This window comes from Coregonus clupeaformis, unplaced genomic scaffold, assembly GCF_020615455.1.
Source record: "Coregonus clupeaformis isolate EN_2021a unplaced genomic scaffold, ASM2061545v1 scaf4044, whole genome shotgun sequence".
NCBI classification, from domain to species: domain Eukaryota; kingdom Metazoa; phylum Chordata; class Actinopteri; order Salmoniformes; family Salmonidae; genus Coregonus; species Coregonus clupeaformis.
The window spans coordinates 26,442-32,543 of record NW_025537498.1 but is presented as its reverse complement, the minus strand read 5'-3'; positions in this window follow the sequence as shown (position 1 = coordinate 32,543).

Genomic DNA, 6,102 nt, shown 5'->3' with positions numbered 1-6,102 from the left:
CTAAGATCACCATGCGCAATGCAGCGCCATTGGTGTAGGGAAGCTCACCGCCATTGGACTCCGGAGGAAACGCATTCTCTGAAGTGAAGAATCCCGCTTTACCATCTGGCAGTCGACCGGACTAATCTGCTCTTCGGATTGCCAGAGAACGCTACCTGCCCCAATACAAGCGCACTACTGTACTTAAGTTTGATGGAGGAGGAATAATGGTCGGGGGCTGTTTTTCATGGTTTGGGCTGCTAGCCCCTAGTTCCAATGAAGGGAAATCTTAATGCTACAGCATACAAAGGCATTCTAAGACGATTCTGTGCTTCCAACCTGTGGCAACAGTTAAGCGACATTAGGCTCTTTCCTGTTTCAGTACAATGCCCACATGCACAATGCGGGTCCATAGAGTAACGGTTTGAACGAGATTGGTGTGGAAGAACTTGACTGTCCTGACAGAGCCCAGAGCCCTGACCTCAACCCAATCGAACACCTTTGTTGGAATGACACGAATGCCGATTGCCGCCAGGCCTAATCGCCCAACATCAGTGCCCAACTTCACTAATTCTCTTGTGGCTGAATGGAAGCCAAGTCCCAGCAGCAATGTTCCAACATCTAGTGGAAAGCCTGGAGGCTGAGTGGAGGCTGGGCTTTTAGCACCACAGGGGGACCAACTCCCCATATAATGCTAACCCATGATTTTGGGCAACGAAGTTTGAGATCTATATACAGTACCAGTCAAAAGTTTGGACACACCTTACTCATCTTTATTTTTATTATTTTCTACATTGTAGAATAATAGTGAAGACATCAAAACTATGAAATAACACATCATGTAGTAACCAAAAAAGGTGTTAAACTAATCTAAATATATATTTTATATTTGAGATTCTTCAAACAGCTGCCGTTTGCCTTGATGACATCATGTGCACACTCTTGGCATTCTCTCAACCAGCTTCACCTGGAATGCATTTCCTAACAGTCTTGAAGGAGTTCCCACATATGTTGAGCACTTTATGGCTGCTTTTCCTTCATTCTGCAGTCCGAGTCATCCCAACCATCTCAATTGGGTTGCAGGTCGGTGGATTGTTGAGGCCAGGTCATCTGGATGCAGCACTCCATCACTCTCCTTCTTGGTAAAATAGCCACTTACACAGCCTGGAGGTGTGTTGGGTCATTGTCCTGTTGAAAAACAAATGATAGTCCCAATAAGCCCAAACCAGATGGGATGTTATATCGCTGCAGAATGCTGTGGTATCCATGCTGGTTAAGTGTGCCATGAATTCTAAATAAATCACAGACAGTGTCACCAAGCAAAGCACCCCCACACCATAACACCTCCTCCTCCGTGATTTACGGTGGGAAATCACACATGCGGAGATCATCTGTTCCCCACACCGCTTCTCCTGACAAAGCCACGTGGTTGGAATCGAAAATCTCCAATTTGGACTCCAGAATAAAAAGGAAACATTTCCACCGGTCTAATGTCCATTGCTCGTGTTTCTTGGCCCAAGCAAGTTTCTTCTTCTTATTGGTGTCCTTTAGTAGTGATTTCTTTGCAGCAGTTCGAAGCCATGAAGGCCTGATTCACACAGTCTCCTCTGAACAGAGATGTGTCTGTTACTTGAACTCTGTGAAGTATTTATTTGGGCTGCAATTTCTGAGGCTGGTAACTCTAATTAACTTATCCTCTGCAGCAGAGGTAACACTGGGTCTTCCATTCCTGTGGCGGTCCTCATGAGAGGCAGTTTCATCATAGTGCTTGATGGTTTTTGTGACTGCACTTGAAGAAACCTTCAAAGTTCTTGAAATGTTCCGTATTAACTGACCTTCACGTCTTAAAGTAATGATGGACTGTTGTTTCTCTTTGCTTATTTGAGCTGTTCTTGCCATAATATGGACTTGGTATTTCACCAAATAGGGCTACCTTCTGTATACCCCCTACGTTATCACAACACAGCTGATTGGCTCAAATGCATTAAGTAGGAAAGAAATTCCAAAACAAATTAACTTTTAAGAAGGCACATCTGTTAATTGAAATGCATTCAGGTGACTACCTCATGAAGCTGGTTGAGAGAATACCAAAAGAGTGTGCAAATATGTCATCAAGGCAATGGGTGCCTATTTGAAGAATCTCAAATGTAAAATATATTTTGATTTATTTAACACTTTTTTGATTACTACACACTTCCATATGTATTATTTCATAGTTTTGATGCCTTCACTAATATTCTACAATGTAAAAAATATTATAAAGAAAGAAAAAACCTTGAATGAATAGGTGTGTCCAAACTTTTGACTAGTAGTGTATGTAGTTTGGGTGTAATGTGTATGTTTGTATGTTGTATATACAGGGCACATTTGTAAAGAGACCTAGGTCTCAATATGTCTTCCCTGTTAAAATAAAGGTCAAATAGAAATAAGACCTTCACTTGATTTAGGCTACATTATTGCGATGCTAATAGTTTCTGATCAATGATAAATTAGCAGATGAATAGATGAGCCAAACCACCACCACATTATTTACCCTGCCAGAAAGCAATTAACCAAATATCCTGTACAGACGGAGATTCAGTGAAACAAAATCACATTGATTGATTATCAGTCAAGTCAGTGAAGTCACAGGCTTTTGGTCGGGAGTAGCCTAAGTGACTGCAGTAAAGAGCAAAATAATCAACTTGTTAAACTACATAAAATGCTGGCAAAATGTTCTAATAAACTAGGCAAGATGATCATGAGCATCACTCACCTCAATGTAGCTAACATTTCCCCGTCTGTTTCATTTTTCTGTTTTTATAGTTATTGTTTGGATAACCTTATTTGTATAGATTTTTATTTGATTACTTATTTTTTAAATATTTGTTTACTCTTCATGCGATGCGCACTGCAGAGAACACGGAAGAACAATTATCACTGAATTATCACAGTGAATTATTGTAATGTTTATGTGTCAATTAATCCCATAAGAAGGGAGTTACCAACTGGCGAGTTGACACGAAAATTAAATTGCATTCATTTTGTAGCCTAATCAATATCCAAGGTTCAGTGAAAACAAAACATTTACATTATTGATTTATCAAGACGAGTCCCCACGCTTGTCTCAAAGCAGCTTGATGACGCTGTCCCAATCAAAACAGTGCTGAAATTATAATCTAGTTGACCACACGCGGGTAACAGTTTCCAGATTTGATAACGGCAATACCGTTCAGATATAAAGAAAATGTGGAAAAAAAGTTGGCGGTATGTGTAAAGTTAGCGTAAAAACGTCTTAGTATGAAAGTGTTACGAAGAGAGCAAAAGAGAGAGAGAAGACAAAGACAGGAAGAGAGAACAAGAAAGAGAGAGCAAGTTAGACAAGCAGTTGGACTGAAAGTATGTACAGGTAACTTCCAAAATAATGGAAACACTTGAGTAAATGAAGGATACAAAGTATATTAAGCAGGTGTTTCCCACACAGGTGTGGTTCATGAGTTAATTAAGCAATTAACATCCCATCATGCTTAGGGTCATGCACTAACAAATGATGGGCAGGCCTATTATTTTGGCCATTATTTTGGCTACCATGGCTATTCCCCCATAGGATGCCCCCATTCACAGGGCACTAGTGGTCACTGAATGGTTTGATGAGCATGAAAACGATGTAAACCATATGCCATGGCCGTCTCAGTCACCAGATCTCAACACAATTGAACAATAATGGGAGATTCTGGGGTGGCGCCTGAGACAGCGTTTCCACCACCACCATCAACAAAACACCAAATGATGGAATTTCTCATGGAAGAATGGTGTCACATCCCTCCAATAGAGTTCCAGACACTTGTAGAATCTATGCAAAGGTACATTGAAGCCGTTCTGGCTCGTGGTGGCCCAACGCCTTATTAAAACAGTTTTATGTTGGTGTTTCCTTTATTTTGGAAGTTACCTGTATGCCACCAGAATCCTGATGCCAAGCCACACACTCTCACAGCACTCCACTCCCAGCAGGCTTTCTGTTTTTCAGTCGGACAACTCTAACATTACATTAGTCTCTGGGTTCACTGCAGTTCTTGAGGACAGCGGCGCCTCCAACAGCAGGGCTCAGTCCTGGTTTATAATAATCTGTCTCAGGAGTTTACGTAACCCCCTCTAAAAATAAGCGTTGGTGTTGTAGCCTACCAACTCTGTGCCATCATTGCTTACCAAATCAAAGGGCCTGCCTCCCAAATGGCACCTATTCCCTATATAGTGCACTACTTTTTGAGCCACTATATAGGGTGTGGTGCAATCTGGGACACAGCCATAATAGTGTGTCTGCAGTCAGCTTCACTCTGGGTAGTGCGGTTGGGACAATTACCTGCTAACCCTGCGGCTAGACATCCAGCCGGGTTTAGGATTTCAAGTGGTTGAAGAACTGAGGTTCACTTTACTACATTGAACGACTGAAGCGTTACAAAAGAGGCCTAGCTGACAGAAAGCAAAGCAGAGCAAGCAGCCAAAGAGAATGGAATAACTTTGCCAAACATGAAACTCCAATCCCCTGATGGCGACCCGACACAATCTTGGCGATATCGGTGGATCATGGTGGCTTGCGGTTTGTTACGCCCACCTGGTCTGTAAATATAGCCATAAAACCAAAAGACTGTGCCGCGTCGTGTTTTCTGTTTGGTTTCCACAGCAACACTGGATTGGAACGAGGGCCAGGCACACCAAAAAAAGAAGAAGACAAAAAAAGACTGGTGGTGGAATGCAAGATGGATGTCATCTGAGTTAATGGTTATTGTTGTGAAGCAAAGACATTATGGAACATCATGGCAGTAGTAAGAAGAAAGAAAGAATACCTGAAAGAAGTGAAAGAAAGGATGATTTTCCTCTTTGTCCTCATTTCACAGCACCAGGCCACCCAGAGGACACAAATTATTCTCTAGCTTGATTAGAGAGATCCTAACAGTCTCACACTCATGGCCCAGTTTCCCAAAAGCATCTTAAGGCTAAGTTCATCATTTGAACCTTCGTAGGAGCATTGTTAAATCTCCAAGCTGTTTTCCAAAACCATAGTTACCTAAGTTGCACTTGAAAACGGTTGTTATTTACCGACAGCCTCAGACAGTTAGATGTATTAACACATGCTCCAACGATGCACTTAGCAAAAAGTTCTCTTTGCGTGGTGTTTTGGGAAACGCATGTTACATCTTTGGCCGTTTGTAGGAGCGATGTGTCTTTTTTAAAACACTCCTAAGCCTAAATTACTTCGCTATCAGAAAACCGGGCCATGGTCTGTAGGTGAGCTGGTGTTCGTTAAGCTCCTTCAGGTGTATTGGTTTTTGGGATAGGAAGATTAGACAGAATGACTCATAGGAGCGGTGGGATTCGTACCCATGCTGACACACAGTGTGCATGTTCTGACAGGTGACGGAGTAGACCACTAGACCAAAGCCCAGTCACTTGGTTTTTACAATGGTCCACAGATAGTTCCTCTCCTCAGTGATGTCTTTCTGTCAGAAAAGAGATGTGAGGGTTTTCCCACCCTGTCCTGTGTTAAACACATGGCCTGTGTCCCAAATGCCACCCTATCCCCTACATACTCTTGACCAAAAGTACTGCATTATAGGGAGCTATTTGGGACGCAACCATCATCATCATCTTTGTCCTTGACCGTGGTTCACTAGTCTGATGACTGTCTGGTCAGTATGGACTGTCTCCAACAGCTGTAGAGAGAGTTTGTAATACACGCCGGATTTAAAGCAGACATCTATGGTTTGTCTGTTCTCTGTGAGTCAAACCAATAGAGACATACAGTATAACACTTATAACACTCAACAGGAGTGCAGCTGCCCTGTGTAACTTACTTCACCTACTCCACAAACCCCCTCCAGCAGTCACTGTGTTGTGTGGTTAAATGTGCCTCGCTTATACCTTTAACTTCATGTCAGTAGATACCCATTTTGGTACTCTGTAGCTCAATTGGTAGAGCATGGCGCTTTTAACGCCAGTGTAGTGGGTTCGATCCCCGGGACCACTAAATGGCATATTATTATTATTATTATTATTATTATTATTATTATTATTATTATTATTATTCCAGGCATTGCGCTAACTCTGGTTAGCATTAGCTCGCAAAACTACCTTGAACTTCCTTCA